This window comes from Panthera uncia (assembly GCF_023721935.1).
Source record: "Panthera uncia isolate 11264 chromosome C1 unlocalized genomic scaffold, Puncia_PCG_1.0 HiC_scaffold_4, whole genome shotgun sequence".
Lineage (NCBI taxonomy): Eukaryota > Metazoa > Chordata > Mammalia > Carnivora > Felidae > Panthera > Panthera uncia.
In genome coordinates this window covers 33,936,322-33,952,696 of record NW_026057585.1, presented here as the reverse complement: position 1 = coordinate 33,952,696, position 16,375 = coordinate 33,936,322, and the positions used below count along the sequence as shown (strand labels likewise).

Here is a 16,375-nt window from a genome sequence, read left to right as displayed (position 1 = left end):
GTTGGGCATAGAGTTTACTTAAAAAACAGTCAATGGGGATAAAGAGATAGGCCAGATGACCAATGGAGAAGAAATCTTTGATGGAAGTTAAAAGCAAAGAAATGACCAGAATTACATTATTATATTTAAGGACAACACTTGGGAGTAGCATGATGTAATGTCTCCAGAACAACTGGATGTTTAATTGGCCAAGGTAAGTTGTGAGAGATGTTACATCTTTGTCCACAGAAGAGACACTGGCCTCTTTCAAATGAATGGCTTGGTTCTTCTCTCAGGAGTTGTCCTTGAATACTGGACCACCAATTGAGGGAAGCTGAAGAAGGCTTTACTCCCAGACAGATGACCAAGAGAGTACTTGAGAACCCATGGCCAACATCTTTCAATCAAACGCATGTTACATGGGGTACTTCAAGCTCTGTTGTTGTCAGCAATGCAGATCCCAGGAAAGGGCAGTAGACAGAACTGTCTACATGATCACAGCAATTGTTAAATAACGGCCCAAGAAAGCAATTTAATATAACTGCTCATATTCCTTCATCTTCAAACGTCAACCTCTGCTGTAATTATTCTGCTAATCAATAATTTTCTTTCAATATAATCCGTATTTTCCTTATTTCAATATAATATTGTTTTTCCAAGTGGTTTTATTATTATTTTTAAATGAATTTTATTTATTTAGTTTTCTGAAGTGGTGGCACATACACATAGTTCAAACATCAAAAGATAGAGAAGGATATACAGCAAAGGTTCCTTTCCACCCTGTCCTCTGTCAAGTTCCTACAGCCCCACAAAAAAGTAAACAACATTATTAGTTTCTCATTTATTCCCAGGACGTTTAGAATGGATATACAAACCAGTACAAGTATAGACTCTTTTCTTTTTCTTCATCCCAACAGTACACTCTTTTGGCACCCTTTTTTCCCTACCTACAAATAAATCTTGGAGATTGTATTAATAAACTTGGGCGACCATAAGAAAACCCCATAGATTATGCGGCTTAAACAACAGAAGTTTATTTTCTCACAGTTCTGGAGACTGGAAATCTGAGGTCAGGGTGGCAGTATGGTTGGGTTCTGGTGAGAGCTGTCTCCCTGGCTTGCAGATGGCCACCTTCTCACTGTGTCCTCACTAGGGAGAGAGAAACAGTATGTCTTCCAGTGTCTGTTATTATAAAAACAGTGATCCCACCCTGATGCGATCCCATCTTTATGACCTCATCTAACCCCAATTACTCCCCAAACACCATAACATTCAGGTTTAAGGCTTCAACAACACAGGAATTGGGGGGATGGGGAGACACACCCAGTTTATAACAGAGATCTTTCCATATAAACACATAAGGAGCTTCTCGATTTTTTTCTAACAGTTACACAGTATGCTATTGTTACCATATACATCTTTAAGGCTGAAACTGAGAAAACTAAAGCTGTCCTTAATCATTCCTTATTAATAGGATATGCAGAAATAAAGTAAGAGGACATGAGTCCTAGAGATTGAAGTGATATTTCTGATGAGTTTACACATAAACTGGAATTATATGCTGATGATTGCTAGAAATGTATAAAAACTTAAGCAATATGTTTAATATACATTTACTAGCCCATCATTAGATCTTCCAAACTTTAGCTTTCTAAATCAAATATGGTTGAAATGATATCCTAATACGAAGTTACTGACTATATTTGAAGATGTCAAATTATATAAAACAAATAGCTATGAAATGTATTTTTTTCATGTCAAGCTTATAAACAATGGTCAGCTTACACCTGTTCTTAACTAGACCTGTTATACAGGCCATTCCAAACATGTTAGTATATATTTAGGTTTTGAGAAAGGTATTAGTGTAGAAAAAGATTTAGTGATCTTTATGAATAAAGTTCAAATGGTTATTCAGTTCATAAAAGGGAAAGAATCCAGAATGAGGAAGAGAAAAAAAGTATGGCCACAAAATACTTCTGGACAACCTTACCAAAAGCAAAATAAGACGGTGTGCTATCCCAGCAGCTTGAACTATCACTGCCTGAAGAAAGAGAAGGCAGAAGGCAGAGACAGAGTGAAGACAGATGAACAGAATAATCTGTTCTTAAAATATAGCTTAAATTGGATTCAGGGATAAGAGAGCAAGGAATCAAAACAGGAACCAAGGTTTCAAGCCTAGGTGACTAAAAAGTAACACTGTTGGCTGAGATAGGGTGGAAGATATTTAGGATGGGGTAAGAGTTTATTTTATATACCTCATGTTTGGGGCTAGTGAGATATGTAGGTTAAAATTACAGTGGGCATTTAACAGGATGAAGGGAAGAGACAGAGATGAGATTTGTTTTAACAAGTATTTATGAGAACAAAAGAGAGGGGGCAGGGTAAGTAGGAGCAAGAACAGAATGATAGAGACAACTCCCATTCAGAGGCAGAAGGAAAAAGACGGGCATTAAAGGAGAGAGAAGAGTACTCAGAGAGGTGAACCAAAGCAGTGAGTTACAGACACTGAAAGAGGAGGGCAGAGTCAAATGTGCCACATACTGGAAGAAGACTCAAAGATGTGGACACCTGCCCCCGCCCTCCCATCCTCAACACATTACGACACATCAGATTTTAAGACATTAAGTAATGAGTTGATAGGGAGAAAGTAAAGTCAAGAAATACATTACATTGATAATTTTTTGAGATGACTGTTAAGAAAGATAGGATAATGATGTTATTCCATATTTATATTACACTTTACAGTCATAGAGTACATCCACATTCATTATCTCTTTTGATGATATCTCAAGGGGACAGTCCTGTAGGTAGATGTGTGGAGAAAGGTGCAGCAAAGGGGTAATCGAAGATGTAAACAGAAGTTGGCATAATGGATGGAGTTAGTTTCCCAGGGAGGTGAAAGAGGAAAGAATTTGGTGCCGGAAAACAGTTGGGATACTTCTAATTTTGACACAGAAAAAAGCAACAGTGAGTTGTTAAAGACACTATTTTGAGGTAAAAATAGTTAAGAAAGATTCATGACTAAAGCCTTGAAAGTAATCAAGGCAACCTTGAATGGAGAGCCCGGATGACAGGAGGCTCTGGGGCTCCTGTGACATGAGCGGGGAATGTTGATTTTGGCATAAAAAGTCAAAACAGTCTCCTCCCCCAGTCATGATCTCCCCATATCTCTAATATAATACCATGTTCTCCTATGAACCAAATAGTGAGTGGACACCGAAATACTGGAGCCAAGAGCAAACAGTTCAGTGTCTTAAATAAACCCAGCTGAGAGTTTTGGAGAAGTCCCTCCACTATAGAACTCAATTTATAAGTCTGCTTTGAGTTCCTACCCCCAACCCCTCTCCACAGGAAGCAAAAGCATTAAGCAAGCTGTTAGAATAATGCATTTCCCCCAGGACTTTTTCAAAGGACAGGAAGTCAGTCTGTGGTCCAGCCTCCAGCCACCCTCTAGAGAGCTGTGCTTTTTCTTTTCTTTTCTTTCTAGTTTATTTATGTATTTGAGAGAGAGGGAGGGAGGGAGGGAGGGAGAGGGAGAGGGAGAGAGAGAGAGAGAGAGAGAGAGAGAGAGACTATCCCAAGCAGGCTCCATGCTCATTGCAGAGCCCAAATCAGGGCTCAGTCTCACAACTGTGAGATCATGACCTAAGCCAAAATCAATAGGAGCCAGAATCAATTAGGAGTCAGTCACTTAAATGACTGAGCCACCCACATGCCCCTAAGAGTTCTGCTTTTTCTAAGATAATACCCAAGTGTCTGTAACTTTCTCCATTAAAAGACATGCATGTTAAGAAATAAATTTAAGTCTGTACTCTATGAGCTAATACGTTGGGAGGCAAAAATATGGTAAGTTTCCCTTTTTGGCTGAAAAATCCACATGACATGTCCACCTGGGCCCTGTAGTATCTTAGCTAGACATCCTGAGATTCTAGTCTTTTGGCTCTTTAAACCAACTCTACCATTAAAATATTAATTTCTTTATTACATCTCATATAAGATAAAGGTTACTATCTTTGCTTGCTCCAATGAACTTCCTTCCATGAAGAGAAAAAAATAAAACCAACACCTTAATGATAAGGGTCGACATGAACTCTTGATTGGACCAATCATATTACCCCATCTTCCTGGCTTGGTGTGCGGTTTGGGAGGGAGTATGCAACCTCCATTGATCCAATACAAGTCATTCTTGGGATTGTTTCCAGGCTGGAGCCAAATGGGAAGAAATCCTCTTTCTTTGCTGGTAGAAGAGCTTCTAGGAAAAGATGAGAGACCAAAGTTATTGGAAGCCATGTTCCCCATGGTATAGAGACAGCTATCTGCAAAGATAACCTTGTCAGAAATAGAAATAGAAACTCTTGTCAGAAATAGAGAGTGTAAGCCCTAAAAGTGTTCCTGACATTGAATGCAGACATCTCTATGATCAGTTCCCTACAACCTGTGTTTGGGTTACACCAGCCAATAAGTTTTCCTTTTTGTGTGTGCAAGTTGGGATTTGGCCATTTGCAAACCAAAGTACCCCAACTTGTGCACAGAATACCATATGCTTACAAGGTGCTCAATAAATACATGTTGATTATTTGCTTGCTTTGGTGTTACTGATTTTTCTACACTTTTTGCTTCTGAACTTTTTTGTGTGTCCTACAACCTCATTCTCAGTGAGGCTTGATCAAAAGTCAGGCTGCAATTTTCCGATAATAACTGGGAACCTTATCCCCCCAAAGCTGGCCAAGGCCATTTAATATGTCTGTGTTTCAGCTTCCTAATCTGTAAAACATGGAAAATAATAATAGCAGCTACTTATCTAGCATCCACTATATTCCAAGTACTGGCCTAATGCTTAACATACATTAGTCTAGTTCCTAATGCAACTTTGTAACACATGCATAACAATCCCCATTTTACAGACGGGGAAGCTGAGATTCAATGAGGTGAAATGAATTGACCAAGGTCATATAGCTTGAGTGACAGAATTCTGATCCATAGCCAGGTCTGTCAGAGTCTGTGCTCTTTCCAATGTCCTATGATGCCCTGCTTATTCAAAAAGCATTTGCATGTGTATAATAAGATAATGCAGGTAAAATTGCCCTAAAAATAAAAAGTGATCAAAAATCGTTCTCCAATTGGCAACAAAAAAATGTGGAAGTGGGCCCGAATATTAGCAAGGAAGATTTAGGCTTAGAACATTCTGACTACTCCAATTATGGCATTAGAAATAGTAATTGAAAAAATAAAAGCTGAATCTTATATAAATGAGACATTTTATGAAGACAGAAAGTATAGCCAAGATTCGGCTCCATTTTTGAAGCCTCAATAAAACTCTAAAAGATATAAGCTAAGTTAGCTTTGCTATGCTAGGGAGACATTTCTAATTTCCTCACTGAACCATCAATATGGAGGACCTGGCATTTCCTTCGTGGCCCTGTTAATGAAGTTGCTAGTAAAATATGAATATTTTCGCTTACAGATCCAGATGGTAATATCACTAGTGTTTAAAAGAAACAAACATATAGTCATGGTGTCTATGTATCATTGAAGTATGCAAATCCTATTTTTGTATAAGTTAACTGAAAGAAGGTTAAGACCAGGGCTACATGTTAAATGACATTTTGTAGAAAAATGCCTGTGTTCCTCAAGCTATAACAACTATTTCAAACAAATTCAAGGAAACCATTTTATGAACTGTCTGCTATATGCCCATTTTCTTCATTAGACTATGCTGCTTTGGGCATAGAAATTGTGTCTTACTCATCTTTTTATCTCTAGAATCTAGTATAGGTAGAATTTGGCACAGGTTGCAATAGTACTTCTGTGGGTCCTGGGAATGTTAGCCTGCATGAACTTCTTCCACCATAAAAAATATTGAAAATTGTATTTTATGACCATATTGGTAAAAAAGATGAATAGATTAGTTCTATATATTTAAACATTTTCTTTGACCTAAAATTTCTTTTTTTTTTTTCCTTCTGATTTTAAAGGAAGTTAAAACATTTGCATGGGCCCCTAAAAGTCCTGTGGGCTCCAGGTGCTATGCCTATCTTGCATATGGATAAGTCAGTCCTGTTATGTGTTAAATACAATTTGGTTGAATGAATGAAATGAATAAATGATTTAAAATTAGTATTTAACTGGTGGTAGGAATTCTTAAAGCTTCTATGTTGAAGTCACTTTCAGTTTAAAATATTTTCAAAAAGCAAATAATAAAATTATCAAAAAGTACTAATATTCATTTAATCTGAAGCCAACTATTGATGTACTACTGTAAACAAATTTAAAAACCAAAAGTAGCATAGAAAGTAGCAAAATAAATATTTTAAAATAATATCAGACATTGTTATAATTTTGAACAAATACAACACACCTCTCATTAAACTTTAACTATTTTCTTTTATAAACTCTGACATTCCAAGAAAGTTCATAAGTTAGATGCTTAAAAAATGGGGGTTTAGGGGCACCTGGGTGGCTCAATCGGTTAAGCCTGTGACTCTTGGTTTTGGCTCAGGTCATGACCTTGGGGTTTATAGATCAAGCCCTGTGTCAGGCTCTGTGCTCCAGCACAGAGCCTGCTTGGGATTCTCTCTCTCCCTCCCTCTCTGTCCCTCCCCTGTTTGCACTCTCCTTCTCTCTCTCAAAATAAATAAATAAACTTAAAAAAATATGTGGGTTTAGGGGCGCCTGGGTGGTTCAGTTGGTTGAGTGTCTGATTCTTGATTTCAGCTCAGGACATGATCTCACGGTTCATGAGAGGGAGCCCTGCGTTGGGCTCTGTGCTGAGAGAGCAGAGCCTCCTTGGGATTCTCTCTCTCCACCACCGTCCCCCCTCAAAATAAATAAATTTTTTAAATGTGGGTTTATGCTTGGAGCTACATAATTATTGACTATAATTAAGTTAAACACGTGCCCAAAATGCTAGAGCTGCTGCCTTTCACAACATTGCTTTTGGAACTCAGCATTTCTCTACTGTTGTTTTCAAAGACATCTTTTTTAAACAGAAAATTGATTGATGAAATCTTAGCCATGAATAAATGCTAATGCATACACTAAATTAAAATGCTGTCATTTTATAAGAAAGCCTTATTGGCTAACTGTGCTATTTCTTCTAGTAATTCAAAGTCTAGTGTTTAATTTACAGAATGAAATGCGGAAATCAATTATTCAGTTCATAGTATGATAAGACTGATTTTCAGAGTTATGTTTCGGGAAGCAAACAGACTGACTTATTCACTGACTTAAAATGTGAAGTCTCATATCTGAGCCGTTTTCCCCACTTCAAAATGTATTGAACAATGTTCAAACTATGAGGAATCATTTTTGCATTGTCTAGACAGAGTTGTGTGCAAATTAATATCTGGATAATAATTCAGATTCACCCTTCCAAAAAAGGGTATCATACATATAAAGTAGTGCTAGTATTTATGGGATGGACATTTACCAGAATTGCTCTTAAAGGCTACATAATAAAAGTGGATTAAAGCTGCCTAAATTAATTAACCATAGACACTGAAATGGATTCAGCTAATGGATTCTGCCTCTTCAGAGAGTGCCTCTTTTAATAATAAAACAAAAGCAAAAAAACATGTTTTCCTCCCTTTTTTCATAACATCTCGCCATCTGACCAAGGGCAGGAGGGAGAGTGGGACTGCTCACACCATCCCTGAGCCAGCAGGAGGGAGAGGTCATCTAGTGATCAGACACTCCTGCTTCTCTCCAAGGGCAAATGGGCTGCCTCCGCAGCTGTCACATCCTGCTGCCCTTCGAAACAGGAAACCAGTCTAGAGTTTCAAGCTTACCTTCAGCATTGCATTACCGAAGTGGCAGTCTTGCCAGATCCTCGTAAAAGCCTGTTATATGTGAAGGTGGTGAAGGTTTTGAGGGTTTGGCAAACAGGAGGGCATTTATGTTTGGGACGGGGCACTATCTGGCTCAGCTATCTGCCATCTATTGGATGACTGCAAGACAGAGAGGTGAAACAAGCAAAGAAGAGTGGAAGACATACAAGGTCATTTGGTCCATCTCATGCCATTAGGTAGAATCACATTCCCACGCACAGCTGAACTAATAAAGGGTCTTGTAATGAGACTGCTAGCTGCCCAAAGGCAAGTAAGGAGGAGCTTCAAAGATCTAGGTTGTGAATTGACAAATCACAGTTTTTCAACTTGCTTTTCAGTCAGACAAGCCCCTATTTTCCCATGTTTCCCACACCACGTCCTGCTTTGGCCCTCTTATTGCTCATTAGCAGTTCCAGCAGAGGGCAGGCAGGGGAAAGGAGAAGAGACGTATGTTGTAGCAGCCGATCGAGAGTCTTCTGAACATGTTAAGGCAAATTTTCTCAACTACTAAGAGCAACAACGGTCTTTTTGTCCAAATGTTGTTCTTGCTATTTGTTGTGTATCTGTCTATATAAGATATTACCACTTTTCACAGTCTCCTCTCTCAGGGAGTTTACAGTCTGGTTTGGGAAAGCAAAATGAAGACACATGACATAGTGAGAAAGCCATGCTCTAAAGCATCCCAAGCTATCCCAAGTAAAGTCATGGTTTCAAGAGAAAGAAGACAGGTCTGTGAGTGCTGACAGTGCTAACATTTATAGATTGAAAGTAGAAATTGAAGTAAATAATCAGTGCAGAGAAGTGAGAATCAATGTCTGAGCAAGTGTAATTGCCGAAAATTCTCTGAACAGGCTTGCGTGACAGCCTCATAGAGAGGACTTGCAGGCATCCTGTTAGAATTTGGTTTATGTGGAACAGGTCTCATCAGACCTCAGCACCAGGCCTCTGCAGTGATCAGCCAAAGTGAAGGGACTGGTTGGCATTCAGGACTGGCTGGCATTCCTGGAGGAAAAAAATTCAGTATCTTTCCATATCATCCATTAAGGTCTGTGTGACAGTGTCATGAGCAACTCGCTATGGGGAGGTCTTCATCAGATAAACAGGGCTGCAGAATTCATAGCCAAGGAATGCGGGCTGGAGAGGCACTCCCAGCTACAGCTGCTACCTGAACACCCAGGACTGGCTGGGAACCAAGGAGACGTGCTGAAACCAGGAGCCTCGGCGACGAATGGCAATGTTACAACCGCTTAATCCTGAAATGAAAAGTAATTGCTTCTGGCTTAAAGAATAAAGGAAAAACAAGATCAGCTTTGGCTGAATTACATTTTTTTCCCCCAGAACAACCATGCTGTAGACCAAGGTTCTAAAACCTGCTTGGTATTTGAAAACGTGAGGAAATGGATGTTTTCTGTCAATATAATGTAAATCCATCCAGAAGCACTGATATATAAGAGCACTTGAATGCAAACACATTTTGATTAACATGATTAAATCAAATGTGTGTACTTTCAGCTATAAGGGATGACATCGAAAATTTAGCTTACCTAAATATAATTTTAGAAAGTCAGTCTTCAAAATAGCTGCTTCTCTCTTTTCTTTTCTTTTTCAAAGCATTTTCTACCGAAAAGTCTCAGCAGAGGCTACCAGAGCTCCTGTTTTGTATAGGTGAAACTGAAAATGGAGAAATATGGGAGCAGGGGGGGAGGGGAAAGATATCTTAATACTTGTAATATATTCCTGTGACGAAATTGTCTTTTCTACAGAAAAAAGAATTCATAAAGGAACTGCCAGAAGTTTAAATTATTGTTAGAAGGATCTAAAGATGGCTTTAACCCACAACTGAATAAGTAATATTCGTATTTTTACTTGTTTACCTCTCAAGAGGGCTACAGAATGGCAAATGTCAGATTTTCTGTATACAGAGTCTCCATTTCCTGGAGAGCAAGAAGGCACTGACAAAGAGTAAAAACACAGCAAGAGTGAGAACAAAGAATTCTTGCCTTCAAGTTTAAATATATGTATTCGTTTAAAATATTTGCGGCAGACTCACAATGATATGGAGAAAACTAATTAAAATACTTCTTATTTCCTAAAGCCATACAAAATTGCCTACATAAACAATGATTTCACATGATTTCACCTAATACCATAAGCCTTCACAGGAGTATCATCAGCCAATAATAACCGGTAAGGAATAAATCCCACTTTGTCTTCCTGCCATCATTCTGTACAAATACTAATATTATAAAACTAATATGACACATGCTATCCTACTGCAGGTGCTAACATTGAGGACATTCCTTACAGAAAAACCAAGGCTATTTAACAGTCATTATTCACAGCATATATTTCCTTCTTCATTAATTCAAATAAGAAAATTTGTTTTAATGTTTGTGTATTTTGAGAGGGGGGAGGGGCAGAGAAAGAAGGAGAGAGAGAATCCCAAGGCAGCTCCATGCTGTCAGCCCGATGAAGGGTTCGATCCCACAAACCAGGAGATCGTGACCTGAGCCGAAATCAAGAGCTGGATGCTCAACTGACTGAACTACCCAGGAGCTCCCTGCTGCCAAGATAATGCTTTTACCAGAAGTTTTTTGGATACCACCAGTTTCTACATTTTATTTAACCTAACAGAACAGCATCATGGCACTGACAACTATGCCCACTTTCCTGTGAGCTCAAGCTGGTGACTGTGCAAGGCCAGCCACAGACCCAATAACTTGACACAGTAATCATAAACATAAGGGCTTTTTTAAAATGAAGGGTGTCATACAGCCCATTATGTAAAGAAACAGCCACGAACAACACTGAGAATACAAAGAAAATTGACAGCTGATGTATTGTGCTCTCTGCTGGAATATGACACACAGCCAGTGACCCTGAAAGCCACAATATTTCCAAAGATGAAGGACCACGGCACTCAGTAACACTTTGAATATTAAAAAAAAAAAGCAGTCCTTTTTACATCAATACTCTGTCATTCTATGCCAGGAAAGGGGACTGAGTGTGGAGATGGCCCCACTTTTCTTTTTTATGCTCAGCATGATTCAGATGTTAGCAAGGTTTCTATTCCCATTAAAGAGAAGCCTTAGACAAGATTTCTATTCTTACAAAACATGAGAGTGTCAAAAGGAAATATAAATCTAAAGCATAATGTAAATATATATTTTAATGGAGATACACAGTACTCAAAAACGTTGAGGTGATTAGAAAGTGTACGCAATGTTGTTCAATGCAATTTTAACCCACATATATCACTAGCAGGTTTAAGGCAGTCTGGGTTTTCTATGTAAAAAAAATGAAATTAGAGAAATGTAATCTCTCACGTCAAATATTATTAAATCATCAATGACACATTTTCTTCAAACCCTCTTACTCCCATACCAGATGACCTTGGGAAGAAGCAAAGATCTTTCTTTGCCCAGGGACTTCAATTACCCACTCACTCTTTAGTACCTGAATTTTGCTTTCTGGAATTACTGACAATTCAAGTATGATTTTCAGCATCCCCCCCCTGGGTGAACTAACTAACCCCCAAGTGCCTCACAACTTGCTTTCTGAAAAGAAATATATCTCTTCAAATTATACTTCATAAAAAGTGAAGATTAATGAGATTTTAAGATACAGACTTAATGGGGTTTTATTCTCCCCATCTCCTGGTCAGTATTCACCCTCCTCTTAAAGCACCCTGCTGTCCTCTTTTCCTACTGTGAATTTTGAAGAGATTCTGAGGAACAGACCCTTAGAAGTCAGCAGAGGTGACTTCACTGAAGGGTTGCTTCACCTGAACCCAGCGGGTAGGGGCTGTAGAGGACTTTACACACCACATTTGGAAAATGCAGCAAGCAGAGAGTAAACTTAGAAGGTTTCCCAGGACTGCTCTAATATTGACATTATTTACTTTCTTTAAAAGATGATTGACTATGTAAATCGAAAACAGTAACAACTGTGGGGCTTTCACATATGAAGGAGTATGACATGTAACAATAGTGCAAAGGACAAGCTGGGGAACAAGAAGTATTCTTTCATGAGTTTGTTATACTACATGTGTAGTGATATAATGTGAAATCATAGTAGACTCTGTTAAGGATCAGCCACCAAAAAATAAAACAAAGACGTACAGCTTTTAGGCCAATAGAGGAGATAAAGTAGAATACTTAAAAATTCTCAGCAAATCCAAAAGGAGGAAGGAGGAAACAAAGGGATATAAAAACAGATGGGACAAAACAAACAGATGGAAGGGAGCAAATAGCAAGATGGCAGATATAAGCTCAACATCCACAATGATATTAAATATAATTAGACTAACCACTCCAATTAAAAGGCAGAGATTATAAAAGTGAATAAAAAGACAAAAATGAGTTTATAAGACAGATGTATATAAACATCTCTGTTTATATAGAGATGTACAGTTTGTAAAAGAAAAGCTTTAAATATAAGGTATAAGTATAAAGAATAACAGGTTAGAAGTAAAAGGGGAAAAAAGAATATATTTCTATTCTATAGCATTGACCTATTTGTCTGTCCTTTTACCAATACCACAATGAGTTTATCAATTATAGTTGAATTTAATAAGATTCCCAGGTAATTCATATGCACACTAAATTTAAGAAGCAATGGGTAGATAGCCCTTTGGAGGTGTTTCACAGGGATAAAAGGAATTATTTATTGCATGCTTACCAAAAAGAGAAAAATATCAAGTATTAGAATTCCACTTGATTCATGATCCAAGCAAAGTAAGAGATTAAGCAACTTACTTAAGGTCATAGAAATGAACCAGGCCCTAGATTTCCTGATTCCCAGACAACTGCAATGTCCACTAAGAACTTAGCTGTATAATTAAGAGTGACACTCATTCAATAATAGGCAAGGAAAAAAGAAATTTCTATTGATCCACATTTTTACTATTTCCAACACTCTTCATTTTCCACATTGATCTGAGTTTCCATCTGGTATCACTTCCTTCACCCTGAAGACATTAACATTTCTTAAAGTACATGTCTACTGTTGACAAATTCCCTCAGCTTGTATTTGGCAATGTTTTTCTTTTTCATTCATTCTTCCTCCCTCCTTCTTTCCCTTTACTTCCTTTTTTTTTCTTTCTTGCTCTTGCTCTGTTATTATTCCCTTCATTTTTCAAGGATCTTTTCACTAGGTTTCTAATTCTAGGTTAACAGGTTTTATTCCTTTCAGCACTTTAAAGATGTTATTGCATTGTCTTCTGGCTTGTGGAAAAGTCAGATATTATTCCCCTTCTTGTGCAGAAGGAGTTTTTCCCCCGCTCTGGCTGCTATTAAGACGTTTCTCTTTGGTCCTTGGTTTTAGATATTTGACTATGATGTACCTAGAAGGGGTTTTCTTTATTTCTATCCTCCTTATAGCTCATTGAGCTTATAAAACTCACGGGTTAATATTTTTCATCAAATTTGGATTTTTTCCAGCTTTTTATTGATATATCTATCTATATCTATCTATCTATCTATCTATCTATCTATCTATCTATGTTTTATCCCAGTCACCCTCTCCTCTCCTTCTGAGACTCCAGTTTCATAGATGTTAGGCCACCTCATATTACCCTACAAGTCAATGAGACTCTGCTCATTTATTTCTAGTCTTTTTTCTCTATATGTGCTTCAGTTTGGATAATTTATATTGCTGTCTTTAAGTTCACAATTTTTTTCTGTCTCTAGAATGCAATTTACTGTTAAGCTCATCTAGTGATATTTTTTCATTTCACATAACTTTCAGTTCTAGAATTTCTAGTTAGTTTTCTTTTATAGTTTCCATTTCTCTAGTGAGACTTTTCCTCTATTCAGTTGAGTCTTTATTTTCTTTTAAATCCTTAAACATATTTATAAAACTATTTTAAAGTCCTTGCTTGTTAACCCTAACATTTCTGTCATCTCTGCATATGTTTAATCCCTGAAGATGATACTGAAAGATAAATAAAACCCAAATAACAACAAAACCAATAGTTCTGTCAGAGATCACACATACTTAACTATTGGAATGCCAAGTACCCGAACCCTTTCCTGTCACCTGGGAAAGGGTGAGGGGTCAAGTGCCTTCCTCACTGCCACTTGCATTCATTGCCTCCTTCCCAGTCCTTTATGGCTTAATCTTGGTGGGAGGCAGCCTCACAGGTCAGTACCTCTCTGAGATATTGTCCTTTTGGTACCACCACTGCTGCCATATTTTCTTCAGTGCTGTTGCCACTGGCCCAGGGCTGCTCCAGCTTTTCTCCGCAGTCCAGGCTGGCATTAAAGAGCCCTATCTTGTTGCTTCTCCTCTGGATGCTCCAAATGATGGCCCTACCTCTCCTGCTTCCTACTGCTTCTCTCTGCAGAGCTGAGGGGAAGCCCTCGAGGAGCTGGGCTGCCAGAACACTCAGGGCCTCCTGCCTGCCCTTGTCCCCTGAGGTTGGGCCTGTTTCTCCTCCAGCCAGATTTTCTCACCATCTACAGCTACTGGTCAGAGGATTGATTTCCCCCTGGTGGTAGCTCTTGTTGAACAAAGATTCATTAAACTGCTAAGTATTTGCTAGAACTTGCTGTGTGTATAGAATCCTATTGCTTGTCAGGAAAGAACTAAATAAACACACAGATTAATAATTTAAAACCAAATATTATGCTTTGGTACGAGTCCTCTGCTTTAAAAAGTTGAAGTCTACTGAACTCTATAGATGTTCTTTAGGTCTCACTAATTGATTTGCCAAATATATACTGAGAACATGAAATGTACCAGGTTCTGTCCCCAGTGCTAAAAATATAAGATAGACAAGATGCCTGATCTCACAGAGGCTACAATAAACAAATAATAGCAGTTACTAGTAAGTACAATATCAGATAGTAGTGAGTGATCTGAAGAAAATAAAGCAGGATAATGGGACAGAAACTAATGAGAGGAAAAATATTGGATAGGGAGGTACAGGAAGGTCTCTGAGAAAGTGACATCTCAGCTGAGTGACATGGAGATCTAGGGAAAAAGACAGTCCAGGCAGGGGGACAGCAAATTTATAGGGACGTAATAACCCAGGTAATGAATGACAGGAAATGAGGTCAGACAGAAAACCCAGCCCAGGTCGAGTAGTGTTTTCAAAGCTACAGTAAGGAGTTTGGATTTTATTCTAACTACAGTGGGAAGTACTGGGAAATTTCAAAAGGGAATGACATTCTGTGATCACACTATTAAGTGATCACTTTGGCTGCTGTGTAGGGACTATTCATAAAGGAGCAGGAGTAGAAGACCCCAAGACATACTAGGAGCTGTTGTAACAAGAAATGATGGTTCTATAATTCCAGGAAATAAGTGTGTGTTCTATTAGATAATTCTCTCTGTTGATAGCCCATCGTGCAGGATCTGGATCTACTATGTGATAAAAGTAGATGACAAGGTCAATGGCCTCAAAGACCTTTCTATAATTTAATGGAGATGACAGGTAAAATTGGAGAACAAAGGGTGATACCTTGCTGGGGCAATAAAAATTGGCAGGCTCTTGACAACAGTCTTTGGCTAGTATAAAATCTTCTGGGTCACCCTGCCCTAAATCACCACAGTGTTACAGAAGAACCAAAGAAACCATCATCCAAACCTTGACTCCTATTTACATAACCAGGCAAATTAAAAGCAAATATAACCATAATTGTCAATATTTACTGAGCTCTTAGAATGTTCCAGGCACTGTGCTAATGTTCTACATGAATCATTTGATTCTTCCAGAACAGGACTATAATAATGATTATCATTCCCATTTTGTGGATTAAAAATACATGGCTGTTGGACACGGTAACTTGTCTAATGTTGCACAGAGCTACAAGGCTAAAAGCCCAGCCTGAAATCCTGAACAGTCTGACTCCAAATCCAACCTTATAAAGATGAGGCTAATGCTTCCCAAAGTTGCCTGATGTTAAGAATTAGCTGTGGCCATTGTTAAAAATACAAATTACCTGTACTTATCTCCATGCCTGGTCCCCCAAATCAGAATTTCCAGGGAAGAGTCTAGGAAGCTATTATTTTAACAATGGTCTTCAAATGACTCTTACTATATTATTCTTAACATAATTATTCTAATTATATAGTCTACAGTGGAATATGACATACCCAACATAAAGAATAAATGGAGAATATAACATAATGGAACAATTAAGGCTGGGGGCACTTATCAGAGACTCCTTGGAAGAAGTAAGTTTTCAGCTGGATTTTTAAAGGAATGCTGAATAAAAGTAAGCAAGCATTGCAGGAAAGAAAGCCATGAAAGAGACAAGAAGGAGAGAATTGGGTATGTAGGGCACTGATAAAAATTGATGTCCCCAAGAAGAGGCGGTGACTTGATTCAGCACACACCTCACCACTCAGTTCTTACAAGAATTCGAGCAGGTTTGGAGCATTTATAGGTTACCAAAGCTGCCTAGACTCATTGGCCTGATTTTAGCCAAGATTGCCTTTGAAAGGCAATCCTTAAAACCCTATTATCATTCTCTTGGGTTAAAAAGTCAGAAAGAATCCTGTTTTCAGAATTTTTTTAAAAAAAACTAAATGTGTTTACCTGATTTCCTGCAATAGACAAATGA

At 38.2% G+C, this 16,375-nt stretch overlaps 1 long non-coding RNA gene across 2 annotated transcripts in view; it reads right to left on the bottom strand.

The window, feature by feature from the left end:
- Window positions 1-432: 432 nt before the first annotated feature.
- The window catches only part of LOC125913392 (uncharacterized), a 32,618-nt gene continuing 16,675 nt past the window's right edge, over window positions 433-16,375 (bottom strand). Inside the window, exons 4-7 of one of the 2 annotated variants that reach the window (XR_007454995.1) lie at window positions 9,350-9,476; window positions 8,971-9,058; window positions 4,095-4,231; window positions 433-1,128 (exon numbers count right to left, since the gene is read on the bottom strand). This is a non-coding gene — a long non-coding RNA (uncharacterized LOC125913392). The remainder of the gene's footprint in view (window positions 1,129-4,094; window positions 4,232-8,970; window positions 9,059-9,349; window positions 9,477-16,375) is intronic. The other variant, XR_007454996.1, reaches the window with a different exon arrangement.